The sequence below is a fragment of the Galeopterus variegatus genome, unplaced genomic scaffold (genome assembly GCF_000696425.1).
Source record: "Galeopterus variegatus unplaced genomic scaffold, G_variegatus-3.0.2 Scaffold1008, whole genome shotgun sequence".
NCBI lineage: Eukaryota > Metazoa > Chordata > Mammalia > Dermoptera > Cynocephalidae > Galeopterus > Galeopterus variegatus.
The window spans coordinates 291701-312787 of NW_007727119.1; the positions used below are offsets into that span (position 1 = coordinate 291701).

Here is a 21087-nt window from a genome sequence, read left to right on the forward strand (position 1 = left end):
TCCGAACCCTCGGCGGGAGCGCCGCCGCACTCCCAAGCGGTGCACTGTAGCAGTGCGCCACCGGGCCGGCCCCCTACTGAAATGTTTTAAGCAGGGAAGGGACATGATCAGATTAATATTTTTTAAAAGGTAATTGTTTGCAGATGGCAGAAGATTAGAACAGAGAGACCTGTTAGGATGGTCCAGATGAGATGATGGTGGCTTGGCTTAGAGTGGTAGCAATGATGATGAAGATAAGTGGGCCATTTCAAGCAAATATCCTAATGGGAGAGTCACATGGATTTAGTAATTTGTTGTATGGGGAGTGGAGGGGAGTGGGTGGGGAGGAAGAAGTAAATATCTGGAGTGACTCCTGGGTCCAGAGCTGGAGCAACCAGCTGAATGCTGGTGTCATTTGTTAAAATGGGAAAAACATGGGGACCAGGAACTGTGTCCAATTATATTCTGTTTGCTGAAAGAAAAGGGAGCAGTGATTGGAGCAGTGATTAAAGCATAATCCCCATCTTCGGAGTGCTCGCACCCTAAGTGTTAAACCCACTGTTGACATTTTCATAATGGGCTTTCTCTGACCACCCGAGGCTCTAATGTGATGCTGTGGGTCACCTCACTACTAGGACTTATTCTCTCTCCTTCCTTCCTCTGTGTGTGTCTACAGATAATGTGCTTGACTTTAATAATTTGAATGATCTTATTTATCAAGGCTCAAATTTGTCAATCTTAAAAATCAGGTTTTTAAAGGTAACTTTTTTGCGTGTGCTATTCTATAATCTTGGCAGTGACTGGGTAATGTTAGAGGTGTTCACCAGTTTGCCTTGCTATTATTTGCTGTAACTCAACTACAAATATTTCAATGGCATTGTTATTACTGTTTCAACTTCTCCAGTTGGTCATTTGAAAACAAGAAGAATTCACAGAAAGAAGATGGGATCAATTTGTTTCTCTGAGAGTTATTGTTAGAACACTAAGCCCTCTACATTACTTAGCAATTAAAAAAAAAGTGGTAGAGATTTAGGAATAAAGACTTATGTACAAGAATGTCTATAACAACATTACTTATAATAGCATAAGCTTGAAATACTCTCCGTGTCCAGTGACAGTGGAATGGTTGCATAAACTGTGAGGTTATTAATCATGTTAAAAAATGACATAGGAAAACATGTATGACGGTAAGTGAAAAAATGTAATGTATAATAAACATATTTGCTTTTAAAATAGAATAATTTGTGTTTGCTTAAAAAGACTAGAAGGAAATATATTGAAACTTTTAAGTAATCTCAGGGTGGGAGGGGATCATAAGAGACTTCGAGAATTGTTTTCTACAAATTTTCAAAATTTTCTATAATAAAATGCATATTTGTATTTTCTCTATAATAAAATGTATATCTACATAGCATTCAGAGATAGGTATGACTTTACAGATTTGATGATTTAAGACCTTTTACGATAGGATGAAATAGAAATGAAAGAAGTCTTGAAAACCATCCGTATTTTACTCCATCAACAAACAATTTTTGAGTACTACATATCTACATAGCATTCAGAGATAGGTATGACTTTACAGATTTGATGATTTAAGACCTTTTACAATAGGATGAAATAGAAATGAAAGAAGTCTTGAAAACCATCCGTATTTTACTCCATCAACAAACAATTTTTGAGTACTACGCAGGTTACTGTGGGCACATAAAGAAGTATAAAAATGTGGCTGCTTATCCATGGAGTTCATGATCAAGTGCCTGTTCTCCTGGATTTCCTTCCTTTGGGTTCAAACAGTCTAAAAACATAATGAGGACGGTTTTGATTTTCACCTCTGTGTTTTTTCTTTTGAGCTACATTAGAAATGAAAGGCACAGAGAATGGAAGAAAAAACTCTCCCCAAACAACCAAAGTATCTGTACAGCCTCAATATCACTTAAATTATGGCTAATTATAATGTTTTCCTTTTTTTTTTCTTTTTTTGGCCTCCATATTTCACATAATGTATTTGTAGCCTTTGTAGCCAAGATTCTGGGGTAGCCTTTGTATATGAACTTAGTTGTTTTAAGTTACTCACAGTCACTTGTTTTTCATTCTTTAGCATTAATTTTCACAATCACATTTTTATGTTCCAAACATACAAGAATCATTGTATTGTCTCTGGAAAGTATATTTTAGAACTGCCAGACATACTTTACATGTATCTTCAGCCTATAATCATGCCTATATAATGCCAGAATTTCAACAGAGAGAGAGAAAGCTTTCCAGTAGTTATTTGGTGCCAACTGCCAAAAAGTTTTTATTGAATTAACTTATCTTTTTCATTTAATTCAATCAACTCAGCTATAAACGTTGAACCTAATGAGACTTCTGTTGGTATTTTTGTTGGCATATCAGTAAAGGCATCACTGTTTTTTAAATGCTATCTTTTAGAGATAAACTTATTGTGGGATGTTCAATTTGAAATATTGTATTAATATGAAAATGGGTTTCATTGACCCATCTGTATCTGTACTTCATGCTCCATTTAGTTAAAAATTCACATTTTTAAAAACCTAGCAGCCTGGATTTAAGATTGTGGCTATAATAGATTGAAGCTTGGATACTTTCCACATTACCATCAACCAGCTAATGTAATTTTCAGTAAAAATGTCAGTACCAGGCTTCAGTGAGATTCTGCTTGTCAACCTTTTATCAGTTTTCAGTCTAGTCCTGGGAAGAAGGGCACTGGATAATGATGCTTTCATCAAGATTTAGAAATGGAAAAGATTCAGTGTCTAGAGACTTCACTTATGTATTCACTTAACATATATTTATTGAGAAACTAAAATGTGCTCAGAGCTTTGCGAGGCACTGAGGATACAGAAATGAATACAACACAAATGGTTTAATATTTAGTTTCCCACTAGAGTGTTAGCTCTGTGAGGGCAGGAATCCTGTCTTTCTTCATCTCTGCCATAACCTTAGCAACTTCCATTTAACAACTAAAAATAGAATCCCAAGCTGGGCCTGACTTTTTGTCTCATGAGATAGGAATAGCAGAAGAGCAGTCCTCAAACATTTTTTCCCATGTGAGGAACCATATTCACAGAAAAGCCCCCACACAGGATCACATATGGGCAGGCCTTTTTCTTCCACTCACAAAAGATGCTTAGAGTGCAGTTGAATGAGAGTCAAGTTTATAGGGATGACTTGGAATCCTTCATAATACTTTAAAAAGTAAATCACATCAAACCTCAAATTTCTGATGACACATCTCACTAATAACACTGTGACTGAGACTCGGCATGGAAAGCTGCTGTGGGGGCCAACACACCTTGACAGATCTATCCAGATGTTCAAGTGCTTTGAGGTTAGGACAGTCACTTGAATTACTTACCACCTGCTGAACTCTCCCCACTATGTGATTACTGCCAAGACAGGCCAATTACAATGGCCACAAAGAATTAATTCTTGAGATAGTGATTTTGAAAATGTTTAGCCCATGATGGCAGTTAGAAATCAAGGCGTGGATAGATCTGATTCTGAAATAGATGTAGTGATTGATTTGTCCTAAAGGATAACCAGCTCCTGCTAAATAAACTTGTTAAGTAATCAAACAGAAGCAAAATGGTGTTCTACAAAGAGAGCAGATTTAAGGACCCAGCTTTTCCCACCACTAGCTGAGAAGCCTTGGGTAAACCACTTAACCTCTCCAGGCTTCTCTAGGTCCCATTTACAAAATGTTGCCAATAATACTTGTCTTACTGACCTCTGGGGTTGCCATGAAAACCATTTGAAAAAAGGGATGTGAAAGCTCTGTTTATCGTAAAAGTGATATATATTTATATTCTCTGCTCATTTGTGATGCCACTAGTCCCTTGGAAATCAGTCCACAAATGGCTGATCTCACTGATGATAGAGGCATAATTGCCTCGTGACCAACCCTCTCCGACCCTACCAAGCATTCCAGACATTTCAGTGTAGGAACAAGGTCTATGGGAAAAAGTCAAAAGGAGACCGATCAGAGGAATTCCTCTGGCCCTTCCCAGGGCCTTGTGCACAAAATGGTCCCCTGTGCATTGTTATTTTGTTGTGTTTGCTGATGTCCACAGCTTCTTGGACAATAACAGATGGATATGTGGGTGACGATAAACAGAGTGAGTGTGATGATGTTATACCAGTTTTCTAGAGCAAAGGCCTCTGTATCTCATTCATGGGATTGCAGCCTTCACTGGCTGCTATTTTGGTTGGACATAAAATAGATGAAGCACAGCCTGACTTTCTTTGAAATGCTGAGTAATGACATCTACTAGTGAATTTTTTCAGGGCTATATACATTGTTGATTTCACCTTTGGTAAGGGGTAGGACAAGATGATTCTAGATTCTTACCTGATCCCTGAATCCTGCTGCTGCCCAGATTCCCTATGTCAGCATTTCGTGCTTGGCACCAACTGAGCTCAAGGCTTGGATTAGATCTTAGCACACAGCTGTGTGGTGGAGGAGAGAGGTGGGTAGCACCAGCTGGTGAGAAGGTGGAGAGAAGAATAGGATCATTCCACTAAGGGAGTTATTTTGCTTTGTTTTTGGCTTACCTTGAACAACTGGCCATAAAAGAAATGTAATAAACAGCCCTGTCCTTAAGTACATAACATTTCAATCAATAGTCAAAAATAGTGATAGAAAAAGATCTAAAAATACTTTAAATAAACAAGAACATATTAGATAATGGGAACATGAACAATCAATTCATTAAATCAATACAGTGTGCCTAAATTTCTCACTGAGTAAACTGAATTGAACAAATAATCCAATTGCTTTGGTGACGTGTAGGCTCATCTAGAAAGTACTGAACTGGGACACTGCTTCTTCGGGAATATCCAGAATTCCTAAGTATCACCTTCATTGATGAGATTGCCAATAAATTGTGAATCTAGTAAAATTAAAGGGGTTCACTTTTACTAAGCTGGTAATTATTAAATTTATCCTATATGACTGAGGCTGTGCTAAATTCTGCAGATAGAAGATAAGTTATCTATATGGCTCTTGCCCTAGGAAATAGATGTCAGTTATAACACACTGGCTTTGCCTTTCAATCATGAGGGTTCTAATCTTTGTGGCTGCTTCTCTGTCTATATAAATTCTATTTATCGAGGATGCCCTTCACAGACACATAGGCAGAAGATAGCCAGGGAGACTCCACCCACTGGAAAATGCAATTTTCCTAAAAATTAAGTGCACCATTTCTTATCACTCACGAGAACGCAAGCACGTAACGTCAAGCCTTACAAATAACATGACAAACGTCAGTGCTGTTGGTCATGATAATGATGGTGATGGCACTGGAAACAACTGCCACTGCCTCTCCACAATCTTGGGACTTTTTAAGATCTACACTAGGTCTTTCTTGAAGTGTGGTAGTTAGACCAAATTCCAGCTGCAGGTACACCATGATCCTGTACAAAGAAAGATTATATTTTTCCCAGGAGTCACCATCTTGTATGTTTGTAGCCACGGGAAGCTTATCAAACACTGACGTCAGCTACTTTCCCATGAGAAGTCCAGAAATTTCATAATGTCGTAAATGACTTTCTCTTTCTTATTTGCTTTAGGCAAGTAAAGAAGTTTTCATAAAGCTTAAAAATAAACATCTGACCTTCATTCTGCCGTGGACACATTCTTATTGCTTCTCTGATTAGAAATTATCTTGGCTGTAAAAAAAAATCCATCCTCGTTCTTCTATTAACAATTGAAATATCTTGACTGATGCAAATAGCATCATGGATTATTCTTAATTAAATGATTGTCCAAGGAAAAAAATAAAAAAGTCTGCAGTGAAAAGTCACCATTTAAAGATATCAAAGCCCTTCCTTTGTACTATTATATGATCTTATTCTGTTCCGATAAAGAAAATTTTTTCTTCTTCATGCTTGTACAAAATTGGTTCCTCTGCGAACATACATCTAAGCTATATCCTTTGTGCTTCATGAAATTTTAAGGAAAATTTGGCAAAATTTCCCTGGCAAGCATTGTTAGATCTAACCACCTGGTAGTACAGAAATAAACTAAGGGTTGAGCCATTATACTTTCCGGATGCAGAATAACAAAAGAGGAGGGAGAGAAAGGAGATAATATTCACGCAGGGCCTATAGCATGCCAGGTTTAATACTAGGTATGTGCTATCTCATTTATTCGTTCACTCACTCACCCAGCAAACTTTCATGAAGCATATGTTATGTGCCAGGGAATAACTTGGGATAAAAATTATTGATAAGATCATGTCCTGGCCATCAAGAAGCTCATATTCATACAATGACATCCACTGTGGCAATGCCACCATAGAGGCACTAAAAAAATACCATGGGGCTTAGAGGAGGAAAAACCCTTCAAGGTAGTCATTACTATCCTCATTTTAAAATTGAAGTAACTGGTATCCAACAAAGAACTTCCCTAAGGTCACATCTCTATTAAGTAAGGAGTTCGATGTGGCCCTACAGCCTGTCATCTGTAATTCCATGCTGCTTTAATAGGAAAGATCTATATCCAACCCAGTTGAATGGTTTAAAGCTTTGTCTGTGATCCAGTAAATCTGTTTGCTGTAGAATGCCATGAGAATTCTGACTTTCATCAAATAACTGACATTTTCTGTAATTATATGGATAATTTCCTTAATTTTCCACTTTAGCCTGTTTGGTAGCTAAAGTCTTGTTGTTGTCGTTGTTGTTTGTAAATTTATTTATTTTTTAATTGACATGTATTAATTGTACATATTTACAGGATACAGAGTTATATTTCAATACATGCATACGATGCATGATGATCAAATCAGGGTAATTAGAATATCCATCTCTGCAAAAATTTATCATTTCTTTGTGATGAGAACACTTAATCTCCTTCTAGCCATTTGAAAACATATGATAAATTATTGTTAGTTATAGATGCCTAGCACTACTGTAGACCTCTAGAACTGTTCCTATCTAGCTATAATTTTGTATCTGCTAACCAATCTCTCCCTGCCTCCTTCTCCCCTTTCCAGCCTGCATTTACCACAATTCTGGTAGCTAAATTCTTGACACATTATCCTATTAGTACACCTTGTCCCTCTTTTATACAAATATCTGCATATATTTCCATGTGCATAATTCCATAATAACACGCAAAAAAACATATCCCATGGAAATCAAGAGATCGTTACACAAGCATAAAAATTTACACTGCAATGCTAGCATACTATACACAAATTTTACTCAAGATACACAGGCAAAAACTTAAATGGAAACATACAAGTTTGAAAAGTAAAGAGGAGACCATGTTCAAAGGCTTGGTGCACATACGAGCTACGAGAGATAGGTTTGGGAAGGTGGATGGTTGAAAGTGAGGAGGAGAAACCATGGATAGTAAGCAAGGGGTTCATGAACCATGAAGTCTGATCGCATCTTACAATGATCAGTAGCCCTTGTATTTGAATTGCTTTGGTATGGGCCACTTGCAAAAACATTCAATATTTCCCTTCTAAGATATGATAAGCCAAAGTATATATATGGAAAGTTCACTAAGTCATTGGTAAATAATCCAATGTTGACTTTTCATTTAGAAATAACTGGCCAAATTGATCCCAGCCTTCCTGACTACAATTTTCCCCCTGCAGACTACAGTGATTTGTATTACCTTATTGTTTTCTCTCAGTGTTTGTCTTTCTTTTTATTATATTATTTTCCCACTGGTATAATATATGACCACAGATATTGAACCTTCATGATTTCGTATATTTTGAGCTCGTAAATTCCCTTTGGTTGTCATCTTTTTGAACTGAGGCTTCGTCTTTTTCCATTTGCAAGTTATAAAAATGATCTTTTTAATGATCTGTAACATACAGAACAGAGCGCAAATCATAATTGTACAGTGTGATGAATTTTCACAGAGTAAGCACAACTGTGTAGTCAGCATCCAGATCAAGAAACAGAATATTACCAGCACCCCCAAAACCCCCTTTATGCCAATTCAGAGTCATGTCCACCACCACCACCACAACTGCTCCAGGATAACCATTATTCTGATTTCTAACATCAAGCGTTTAGTTTTGTCTGTGTTTTAATTTTATATTAATAGAATCATATAGCAATTTATTGGTAGCTTGTTTAATATTATGTTTCTGAGAATGATTGCCTGAGCAATACTTAGTTCACTGTAATTACTATACAGTATTCCATTGTTTGACTACCACAATTTATCCATTTTGCTATGGATAGACATAAAGATTATTTCCATTCTGTGATTATTTTGAATAGTGCTGCTGTGAACATTCTAGTTCATGTCTTCAGGTAAACATATGCATGGGTTTTCATTGTGTATATGCCTAAGAGTATCATTGCTGGGTAATAGGATCTACAAATCTTCAGCTCCAGCACACACTGCCAAATATTTTTCCTGAGTGATTTTGCCAATTTACATTCCACAGCAGTGCATGAAGTTCCAGTGGCTCATCAATACTTTGAATTAGGTCTTTTAAATTTTAGCTATTCTAGTGGTGTGTAGTTTTAATTTGAATTTTTCTACTGATTATTGAGATTGCATACTTTTTCATATATGTGTTGGCCATTTTAATAGCCCCACTTATGAAGTGCCTGTTGAAATCCTTACCTATTTTCCTATTGGATTATCTGTTTTTCTTATTGATTTGTGGAAATTCTTTACATATTCTGGCTACAACTTCTTTGTTAGATATATTTATTGCTAATATTTTTTTCTCAGTCTGTGACTTGGCTTTTCACTGTCTTTATGGTTTTTTATTTTAATGCAGTATAATTTATTTTTTCCTTTATTCTTAGTGATTTTTATATCCTATTTACAAAATCTTTGCCTACCCCAAGATTGTAGAGATACCTCCTACCTTTTTTTTTTTTTCTAAAAGCTTTAATGTGTAAGTGTTCACATTTAGGTCTATAATCAATCTGGGAGTATTTGGAGGAATGGTGTTAAATAGAGGTCAAGACCTGCTTTTCTTTTTATCCGTACAGATATGCAGTTGAGGTGCTGGATGATGTTGCTTTCCTCCAGTGAGGGATTGTCTTGTCATCTGGTAGTGTGATAGAGCTGGAGAAGTTTACTCCAGTTGAATAGGGATAAGGAGACTTGAAAATCATCTGCCATTTTGAGTGATTCCTTCGCTCTCTGGTTTGTCCCCCTTCATGGATGAGGACTCCAAGGGTCCTAACTGAGATCGTATCCCAAAACTCTTTCTTCTATTTTCTTGTTATCACAGTATAATTTACACACGGTAGAATTTACTCTTGTTAGTGTACACTTCTGCAAGTTTTGACAAATACATATGGTTGTGTAACAACCACGACAAATAAGATATAGAACAGCTCCATCAACCCCAAAATGTTCCTCCCTTCTTGAAATTTAAGTTTTTCCTACTCAGCTCCATGAGACTGCTGAAAACTTTGCTTTCTTTGTGTGTCACAAACATTCTTAGTTTCTTATTCTCTTATAGCCTCCTGTCCTTTGTCTTTAAAGATCAGCAAATGTCTTAAAGGGGAAATCACTGAATTTGAAGTCACTTTTCCAGGTCTTCCTTCTTTCCAAGGTGTTGGCCCCTCAAGTTCAGTCTACTACAGCAGGTCTCTGATGGCTTCCAATAGATTTTGGTTTTTTGAAATTTTCTCCAGATTTTCTTGTTATTCTTGATGAGAGCACTGGACCACCACAAGCCATTTCATTATGAAACACAACAAACTTATCAGTGCTTATCCTAAGATAAGAATATGTATCTTACAAGATTGTTACAACAGACTCATTAAAACAAGCCTCCAAAACATTTTTTTTTTTTTAAAGATGACTGGTAAGGGGATCTTAACCCTTGACTTGGTGTTGTCAGCACCACGCTCTCCCAAGTGAGTGAACCAGCCATCCCTATATAGGGATCTGGACCTGTGGCTTTGGTGTTATCAGCACCACACTCTCCCAAGTGAGCCACGGGCCGGCCCTCCTGGTGTTGTCAGCACCACGCTCTCCCAAGTGAGCGAACCAGCCATCCCTATATAGGGATCTGGACCTGTGGCTTTGGTGTTATCAGCACCACACTCTCCCAAGTGAGCCACGGGCCGGCCCTCAAAACATTTTTTTATAGATCTCAAAAAGGTAAAAGAAAATGTCATCGATGTGTTCAGTCATGGGAAGAGCTTCAGAATAATACAAATCTGGGTTTCAATTCTAACTCTGTTGCTTATTAACTATATGACAGTGAATCTGAATCTGTTTCTTCACTTCCAAATGGGGATAATAAAAACAACTTGTTTTGCAGTTTTCTTGTGAAAATTAAGTGGGATAACAGATATCAGGTGCCTTGCACATAGCGGGCATTCAATAAATTATAGATATTATTATGTGATATATTATCATTTCTCTTGGAACTATAAAATACATTTATCTTCTAGAAATGATGGAAAGGGGTGGGGAATATCCCCAAAAAGCAATACTCTTCTCTGAGTACCCTGTTAGCTGCTGAAAAAGGGAACTTGGTTGAACTTGTTTTATTCACAACTATGAGAAGGTCATTACCAGATACTGAGACATACACAATAAATTTTTTTCCTTAAGTGATCATAGAATTATACATAAACCATCTGAGTTGAAGGAATCTTTAATCTATTCCAAATGCTTCATATTACGGATGGAGAAATTCAGAGGCCAGAAGTAGTTAAATGACTTCTTCAAGGTCAATTCACTCATTAGTATTTTTTAAAATGACCTAAATTCCCTAAGATCACACATTTCCTCCCTTTAGCATACTCCTAGATCCCATATTCAGCTGTAAATGTAAAACAGAGACAATTATTAATATTTTATTGTTACTGGCTTATTCTGACTAAAACCCATAGATCTATTTTTAAATATTTTATTTTAATTTCCATTCCCACAAATTATGTGACTTCCTGCCAACTAAGACTGAAATAGCTACTTACCATTCCTTTCCCATTCCAAGGATTACGTCCTGTAACTTTTTTATTCTTCTATTACTAAGAAATACTCTGCCTTATTCTCCAGCGCATGAGCCTGAAAGGAGCTCATGTGAACCTGCAGAATGCAGCTCTCTTCACGTTTACCAAGTGAAAAGTGGGGTGGGGAGCCTCTGTCCTTCTAGGCACTGCATGCAAAGGTGGCTGTGTGCATCCCTGGTACCCTCCTCTGTGGACAGGGACAGGCCACCAGCACCACCACCCACCTCATGCTTTCCAGCAAATGCAGCGCTTTGAAGATGATTGTTTGGTAGACCCATTGTTCAGCACATCTTTCAGCATCATGCACTCTACTAATGGACACACGAGCCTGAACCCCATACAGGCAGAATTAACTTGGAAGAGTTTCATGATCAAAGCCCATGGTCATCTCACAAAAATATCACTCCAGGATTCTCAAGGGCTCTGCCTGGAACACTCTTTCCTCAGATCTTTATTTGGGTGATTCCTTCCTAGAAATGTATTTCCAACCTAGATGTCTCCTCCAGGGGTCCTCCTGTGGCCCTCTCCACATCCCACTGTTTGATTTACTCACTACGGGAAACATGGGTGTGTCTGTACACCACCCGGATGTGATTCTGTCCACGGAAGCAGAGTCCTCGTTCTGCACCATGTGCCCTGTGCTGGGGCAGAGCACTCACCCAGCGGATAAGTGACTCGCAAATACGTGTCCTTCAAATACACCCACACGTGGGCCAGCCCCTGGCTTTCAATACTGGCTTAACTACTTACCTGCAGGGTGAATTTAGACAAATGCCTGAAACACAACGAACTTATCAGAGCTTATCCTAAGATAAGAATATGTATCTTACAAGATTGTTATAGAGATCAAATAAAATAGACGTGTGCAGTGTGCTCAGCACAGGAACTAGCACTAAAAAATATTTAATAAAAACCAGTTGTTATTATTTTCATAATGAAAGTGGAGTTTATCATGAACGAGTCATTGGTGGATTGTTTACAGAAAGAGTAATGCTGAAATCAAGGGACTCTCATTTAACCGTGGAAGGTAAAATTTTAAATTAACTAAAACCTGGTTTTTCTTGCTGTCTATATAAAGTTATCCTTTTTTTTTTTCCTTTTTGTCTTTTTTTTACTGACCGGTAACGGGATTGCAACCCTCGGTGTTGCCCCCGCACCGCGCTCAGCCAGTGAGCGGGAACCTGTCTCCACATGGGATCCGAACCCTTGGTGGGAGCACCGCCGCACTCCCAAGCGGCGCACTCTCTAGTGTGCCACTGGGCCGGCCCATGAAGTTATCCATTTTTATAAAGGATTCTTTTTTTCTTTTTTAACTTCAGGATATTTTTCTTGAAATCACATTAAGTTTATTATTAACTTAGAGAGAATTTACATCTTTATGATATTGAGTTTTCCTTTCTAAAAACAAGGAATGCCTTTCAAAGGATTTTTAATTTAACCTTTGCAATGACTATCTGTTATAGTAAGTTATCATTTGAGACCCTCTCCTCCCCTCAACCCCTTCATGTCCCTTTGGAAAATGGCATCTTTCTGAGAACACTTGTGGTAGAAATTTTAAAGTAGAATTTTAACCATTTTTTGCAAATATGTGCTGGCAACGTTTTTCTATTTGTGTAATCTGGAAAGATGCTAGTGAACATTTGTCATGCTACTGAATGGCTTTAGCTAGAGGTTTCCCAAGGGCTCTAAGAAAGTCATTAGTCTTGGAGGACTAGAAATCTGATCGAGAGGAGAGAGATTACTTCTTTCCTTTTATTACACCTTGGTTCTCCCATAGTGAATGTTCTTATATAAAACCCATTTTGCCCCATGCCTGAGGAGATGGTTAAACCAAAGGAGCAGTAAACGGTACCTGGCTGTTTGCCACTGGCCAGGATGGGGACTGGGGAAGGAAGACAGGCTCGTGTGCCTAATGGGTCTGGCTCCCCCCAACGCCCCCACCGTCTTCCTTCACCTCAGGTCTTTTCCTTCCTTACCAAGTGCGGTCTAGACACAGCTTTGCCCACAGAGAACTTTGGCAACTGTTTCTGAACAAGACCAGCCAGAACCTGTGCATTGGGCACTGCATTAACAGCTATAGCTTAAAGGGACAGACTGAGGAATAGTTCACTCTGGCATTTATTTGAAGTTGCATGGTGACTGATGGTAGAAAAGATCTTAAAACAAAGAGTAAGAGCTTCATCAGCTTGCTGGCCTTAAACCCTGGAGATAGAAAGGAAAGAGTTTACCTGAAGAAAAATTCCACTTTTAGTCACTTTGCCATTCACTTTATGTTTTCTCTTGAAAGCCTTTCTGTCTTTGGCTCACTAACAGGATAGTTCATGGACATCCACAGACACTATAGAGGAAAAAAAAAAAGTTTTCCACTTATGGCATTTTCTTCCTCTGTTTTCCCTCTATTCATTCCCAAATTTTAAAGTAAAAATACTGAGGGAATTGGGAGCAGAGAAAGAGAAACAAGGCAAATAAAATACTGACCTTGCCGCAGGGTTTGTATTAACTATACCACCTTCTCTACACTATTATTTAGAATAATTCAGGGATTGATTCTGTAATTATTGTATTTATTTTCTTTACAATGCAAATGCACAGTAGCTATTTATATCCATGCCTTATTTCCTCTTTAATCCTAAATAACAACAGTACTTGTGGGAGAAATGATATTTTGAAATATATTGTCTACATTAACTAAAATTCATTCCACTTAATTATGTTTTCAGGTATCATTAAAACATTTCAAGGTCATCACATTGAATTCCACTAGAATTGGTGATCAATCAGAAAGCTTGGAAGTGGACATCTGATTGCTTCTCTGTGAGTAGAGTTTATATGTTTTTCTTTGGGCTCTGCTCTTAGCAATTACATAGTCTCTGCCTGATTTCCTCAATTCTGGCACCTAAAGATGCACTGTGAGAAACCAGTCTTTCTGCTATGCCTCATCTAGTTTACTTACCAGTCAATTAATCAGAATCTGTCAAGTTTTGAAAACATTATTTTTCTGCTTTGCAATTTGATTTGCTTTTCTTAAAGTGGTTTTCCTGCATATGTAATATCCCAAGCAGAGCAGTTCCCAATCAGTGATGTAGTTTTCACTTCCTGTGAAGAATGCATATGATTCTAAGCAATATGAGACAATGAATCAGTCCTCTAAGCTTGCCTTTGCCCAAAAGCTAGTGATTTCAAGAGCAATAATTATCTCTCACTTCCACAAATCCTCCTCACCTGGGAGGAAAATTTCTACCAGCTCAGGGACCACCTGGGGAGTAGAAAAAGGGGATTTCAGAGGGAGAAACCAAAGGAAACTTCATTCATTCACAATTTTGCCAAGGTTGGCCCCCAGAGGAAGACAAGTTTTCCAGAAATTTAGTACAGTTCTTGGGCAATTATTCTCTCAGAATTATATCAGTTTCCCCCATTCTAGTTTTCTCAGGCTGCCATAGCAAAATACCACAGACTGGTTGACTTAAAAACAGATTTATTTTCTCACAGTTCTGAGGAATGGAAGTCTGAGATCAAGGAGTTGGCAGAGTTGATTTCTTCTGAGGCCTCTCTTGCAGGTGGCTGCCTTCTCCCTGTGTCTTCACGTGGACGTCTCTCTGTGTACACCCGTCTGGCGTCTGTCTCCCTGGGGCCAAATTTCCTCTTCTTGTAAGGACAGCAGTCATATTGGCTTAGGCACACTCTAAAGACCTCATTTTAACCAAATCACCTCTTTAAAGACCTTATCTCCAACAAGGTCACATTCTGAGATACTGGTCTGTCTCCCTGGGGCCAAATTTCCTCTTCTTGTAAGGACAGCAGTCATATTGGCTTAGGCCCACTCTAAAGACCTCATTTTAACCAAATCACCTCTTTAAAGACCTTATCTCCAACAAGGTCACATTCTGAGATACTGGGGGTTAGGACTTCAACATATGAATTTGTGGGGACACAATTCAGCGCATAACATGGCCATCTGCATTTTTTTGTCTAATATGCTGATTTTTAATTTATTGCATCAGGACTTCTCTCTGATTCTCCTCTCCTGAACTCCCTTAACATTCACCTACCTCTCAGAGCATTCAGGTTTTCTACAATGTGTTACAGTCCTTTGTGTATAGCTCTCATTTCCCTATGACATACAATTTTTGAAATTGGAAAGTGTGCCTTTTACATATCTCACGGCACTAGGGAGGTTTCGTATATAGTAGACATTTAATAATATTTATCAAATGACCGACTGAATGAATAAATGCATAGATAATTAGAGGCAGCCTCTGAACCTATGATTTATTTGCTTTAAGACTATCTCCAAACAATGAGTATTAATGGTGCTTTCACTTCACTCTCTGCACATCCACTCCCCCCTGCCCAAATGCAGAAATAAGTCAAGGTTGGGGAGAGGAGTTGAAAGACAGATGTGACTGGCTGATGGCAGGAAAGTTACCTTTCTCCTCAAAGAGCCAGGAAACAGTAAATAGCATGAACGTGCCCCAGATGAGGTCACCCTTCCGTGAGAACACTGTTTTGGAAGCCAGAGGGAAGGATGCTGAGTTTGGATTGTGACTTACTGAGTTTGAGGGCCTGTGGGACATCCAGGGGCAGGTGTCTAGAAAACAAAAGACACGTAAGTCTGAAGTTCAGGTGAGAACTAGAGAGAGAGAAAGATTTCCACAGTCATAACCGATAGGAAGTGACCCCGTGTCAGTGGAGGAAGCCACCGAGGAAGACCGTGGGGAGGGAAAGGAGCAGTGGTTTAAAAATGGCATCAGAAATTGTTGTAGAAAGTTTTCCCTGTAAATAACAGAAGATCCTCCCAAGAGGAAGAAATCTACGCACTGCTTCTAACGAGCGTGGTTGGTGACATGCATATTGGCTAATGTGTGTGTCTATTTCTCCCCTTCTTTCTTTGGACCTATTTTGTTCCATCTTCTGTCCTCTCTTTTGGGGGGCTGTGCCCCAAACCTTCCCTGTGGGACGTGCCCTGCCCAACTTTGCTCCCCCCTGGTTAACCCCACCACGGGCCTGTGTCTGACCCCTGGCTGCCTGCCCAGAGGACATACGACAGCATCTTCCTTTAGGGCCCTTTTCTTCATCAGACAATCAGAGCTGATCAGAATAGACAGTAGGGGTGGCCGGGATCAGACTCCTTAATGACCAAAGAGACAGAGGTGGATCCAACTCAGTTGCCGTGGAAGAGCATCTTGTCCAGACAGTACAGGGCCCAGCCGGGGGGAAATATTCCTCTTTTACACTGACCCCCTCCCTTAGTCCCCCACTTGTCCCCACTCCACCTGTTCCCTAGAGGAGGCATCGGCAGTATTTTAGGTCTTCACTGCCAGGCCACCATGGGGCTGGTGCAGAGCAGAGGGGCCATGCCATGATTGGTGACAGCCAGGACACACTTGTCATCTCTGGGCCCCACCATTAAATGGCATTTCTAATGGGGCCATATTTACCCCAGTACTAGATTTCCCAATTTGCCCTGCTTAGTGTGACACAGGTAAAAGGGGGAAAGGTATTTACCCATTTCTCTTTTATTTTCCAGGGTCATTTCTTTTCCTTTGAGTTCTCTCTTTGCTTTTTTCTTTTCTTCTTCTTTTTTTTCTAATCTCTTTCTCTCTTCCTTAGTTGTCCTTCTTTAGCAGGAACACTTGATGTTTTTGTGGATTGTCTGATTATTAGCAGAAGAGGGTATCAGAGGTCTGAAGTCTCCTACTCCTTTTCTGCATATCCCACCCACCCATTTTTTAAAAGGAACTTTGAGATATCTGATTTTTTCAAGTACCCACTTCCACACTTTCCTCTCTGTGTTCCTGGAATAGCCAGGAAAAAGATGCCCATTTACTTGAAGCTGCCCAAAATGTTGACACCTGAGTCAAGTGATTTTTACAAAAATTGCTATTTCTAGCAAATGAGAAATGTAGAAGTCAAGAGGAAACAGCTCTGCAATCCATGAATGGCCTAGGTGGGGTGTTTCAATGAATGCTGGCCAGCGGCCAGCATAGGTGCCTCCGACTGCATTTCATTAATTGCAGTCAGCTACAGGCTTGGAGAGAAAGATCATTTTCCTACGAGCATGTAACAGAAGTGCTTCGATTTATAAGCACTAGCAGGCCGTGCCCTTGTTTCAGAACAGCAGAAGTAGGAGAGTTTATTACCACTGTGGGCCAATATTTTTGGAGTCAGTTGAAGCTCCAGATGGAGTGGAAAGAGAAGTTTAGGGATTTTTGTTTTGGGTTTTTTTTTTTTTTTTCCTTCCTCTTTCCTTGAGTTTTACAGAATGAGCCTCCCTGGACACCCTTGACATAGTTCAAGTGTGCCCAAACTTGTTATGGTGGGATCTGAAGAGGTCTTTTTAAAACTAAGATTCTTTCCTATGAATTTTTGTAGTGGCTGCAGAGCTAGCCTCTTGTGGGAGAAGGTCCGGAATCCACTCTGTTCCCTGGGAGTCTCCCCCTGAGGAGACTGCTCTCAGGGTCCCTGTCATGAGGTATAAGAAGGGAAATATGCGATGAGCCCGGGCATAGCCCAAGTTTGGTTAAGGATTGGGAGGACATGGGGAACACTGATTCTCATGGTCTCCCCAGCATTCTGGAAAGCCTCGTGGTGAGAAGGGTAAGAGGACATTCCAGCACCACCATGTGCAGATTTTGTAACCTCAGCCAAATGATGGAGCATCCCCGGCCAGGGAATCACACCTGGCTTTCAGAGGCACCTTGTGGAAATAACTCTCCTGCCTGGTATGGCTATGGGCAGCAAGAGATTGTTCCGGGGTGGGCAAGCCGAGGTGGGGGCACAGCTAGCAGGGGTGCACCAGGAGCCCTGGTCTAGAACTCATTTCCAGGCTTTTCTTCCCATGAGCACGAGTGAGTGTGCAGTAAAGACAGAAGAGTGCTTGTGCTATTTAGCTCTGAACCAAAGCTATCGAGTCTTACCTGAGGTTCCAACTGTAATGGGATTTGTATAGTTAAAGGACACAGACGGAACTACTTCCAAACTTGGGACGTTCGACAAGATGAAGCTGTGAACATCTTGCACTGCTCTGTGCACAGTACTCCAGAAGGACTTATGTAGAACAAACAATGTGTGGGGGAGAAAAACGGAGACACTTTCCTTCCTACTATTCACTGTATCCCAGGTCCAACTTCATGCCAAATTAAATCTAGATTTTTTTGCTTTTAAATCGACTTTTCCAAAAGGAAAAGGCCAGAGCTGCATTCCCTGAAACAGATTATTTTAGACCAAACTTATTACTTGGGTTTTTTTCTTTTTCTCCTCCCTTTTGCTAATTCAAAACAAAATGTCCATCATTCACTCTAACACCAGCCTTTAAGAGCTGGAGACAAATGGGGTCTGAATCTTCACGCCAATGTGGTACAAATGAGCTGTGATTTCAGGATGCTGGCTGTTTCACTGACAGGGGAAAAGAGTGGTTGACTGTTTAATATCTTTGGCTGAAAACACTTTGTGAAACAAGGATGGAGAAAGCCAACATTAATATTGAATCCTGTTATTTAATGACCAAAAATGATATATCATGGAACAGGCCATCCTGAGTTTGGGGAAAAGAGTGTTGATCATTTGCAGAGAACGCAGGGGGAGGGCATGTAACCACATGCTGGGCCTTAAGGAAGGAGGGTTTTCTCCACGTTAGTCAAAGAATTCCTCCCATCAGTGCACAAGGGGACTTCAAAAAGGTCGTGGAAAAATAGAATTAAAAGATATTACAAATCTTTCAATGAACTCTTTGAAGACCCCTCATACTATACCCATGATTTTGAATCTGATTTTGTCACAGAAGTACAAAATTTATAAATATAAAGACATTCCTTATAATGAGAGACTCTGGGGACCTATCTAATGGCCTCCCCCAGATGACTGACCAGTGGCTTACAAATAAAAGATGCAGCTGGAATTGGGGTTGATGGGGGAGACTTAAGATCACCATCAGCCCCTTTCTCAAACATACATATGCAGTCACTCATTAAGTCATTCATTTTACAGAAATATTGAATGAGACCTTCTCCAGCCCAGGTGCTATGTTAGGTTTGGGCTACATTAGCAAGTCCAGCATTCTTTCCTATAAAAGGGGCTGTTTTTTATTCAATGCAGTGGAAAATTTGGTGACTCCAATGATGTGTTCATTGACGTAAATTGTGATTTCTGATACTCTATTTTTTATTGGCGACGTCTTACCAAAGGGTCATAATATTTTAAATTTCTCTGCCCTCTCATCAACCTATCATACTTAATTATGCGGTTTATAGGCAAAACACTGTAGTGCACTGGCTGTATCTACAATTCTGCTTTTCTGCAAATCACTTTGAAGAGTGATGCATAATTGCCCCGTACCTTATTTGTTTCCTAAATTCTGGTTTTCACATAGTTTTATTTTTAAGGGGGGGCTGGCTGTATCTACAATTCTGCTTTTCTGCAAATCACTTTGAAGAGTGATGCATAATTGCCCCCTACCTTATTTGTTTCCTAAATTCTGGTTTTCACATAGTTTTATTTTTAAGGGGGGGCAATATAACTGTAGTTTCAAAGTAATTGAACTAAAAAGCAAAGTAAGAGTGCTGTGACATTATTATGGAATGCTCAAGGATTAAAAGTGAGAGAGCAGAAGCTGATTTACCATGAACCAGTGGAGCTGAGGCCACAGGCTGCTTACTGGAACAGGTCCCTGCCACAACACCATGCCTAACTTTTTACATTTGGAATTGTATTCTGTTTCTTGAAGAAGGCCTCCCAAATAATCTCCAGGTCCCGCGCAACCTGGATCTGCCCTGAGACTGACACAGATAAACTTAGATGTTGTAGCTTCATGCGTAAAGCTAATTAAGTAAGCAAAGCAAAGAAATGGTCAAGGTCTGAAATGTGGTAATTTGTTTTTTTCAGGCTTTAGGATGAATTCAGCTTATTTTCTAAAGTGAACCCCACTTAAGTGAAATAATAAATCGGTTTGACAAAGCACAAATGAACATAAGCAGGAGATTCATTTTTACTTCATTCATAAACATTAAATATGAACCTATCCGAACATGGAGCAGGCTAAATCCTCTGGTCAGGAGATGGCTCCTAATGAGAGCACTTTAGAGGTGAATAAATCCTTCCAGCAATCACACAATCATTTCATCATTGAGGTCTTAGCCACAGCCTACTTTGTATTATCCACCTACAGGTCTAGTGAGGTATTACAGAATATAGTGATTAAAAGCACACATGCTGGGGGCAGGCTGCCCGGAGGTAAACCCCAGCTCCACCATTTACTAGTTATGTGATCTTGGGTAAATGACTCACTTTCTCTGGGCCTCAGTCTTTTTTATCTGTAAAATGGGGAAAATAAGAATCATTACAGGGATTTAAATAGATATTTATAAAGTTCTTAAAACTGTGCTCAGTATGAAGCAAGTGCTGCATATCTGCCGGCTAAATAAATAAACTCCTCCATCTAGACTGTAAGCCACTATTTGTAAGTTCAGTCTTGCAGTTCCTCACAGGGCCTAGCCTGGCACATGACCAGCCATTAATGAAAGACTGTATACATCAAGGGTCAAAAACTGGCAACCCGAGGCTCATGCTGCCCTGCAAATGTGCTTCTCTTGCTCAGCATGTTTTTGTTTTTTTTTTAATTTTAAATTTGAATGCTCTTAGGGATGCATGCATTCTCCATTTCCCCATAGACCACTACTCCCCAAATACTTACCTCTTTGGTCCTTAAAAGCATTTGAGTTTGTCATGCCTTGTATAAATGAATGATCACATAGTACACGGACACTCCTAAAGTTAGTAGCAGTTTTATGGCTCACTAGAGCAGGAGATGGGGCCAGCGCGGAAGTGAAATCTCCCACGCGCACTCCCTGGTGCTCTACCTGCAAACAGTGTTCCCGTTAACCTACCTGTCCCCATTTCTATACTACAAGTTACAGAAGGGAAATAGAAAATAGAAAGGTTGAGTGAGTACTTGTGTAGAAGCAGACAGGTGCACTTCCTGATGTTGGAGTGACCAAGACCCTATCATTTGTGACAAGCTAGGTTATGCTGGGTCAGAAATAGCCAAAATCTCAGGGACTCAAAAACAAAGGTTTGCTTGTCATTCATGTTTTCTTACTAACCCTGAATAGGCAGAGATCTCTTGTCCACACA

At 39.5% G+C, this 21087-nt stretch overlaps 1 protein-coding gene across 1 annotated transcript in view; it reads left to right on the plus strand.

The window, feature by feature from the left end:
• The window catches only part of CALD1 (caldesmon 1), a 189075-nt gene that overhangs the window by 54897 nt on the left and 113091 nt on the right, over positions 1 to 21087 (plus strand). The window contains exon 2 of the mRNA XM_008574173.1: positions 13680 to 13773. The gene's annotated coding sequence lies outside the window, so the exon portion shown is untranslated. The remainder of the gene's footprint in view (positions 1 to 13679; positions 13774 to 21087) is intronic.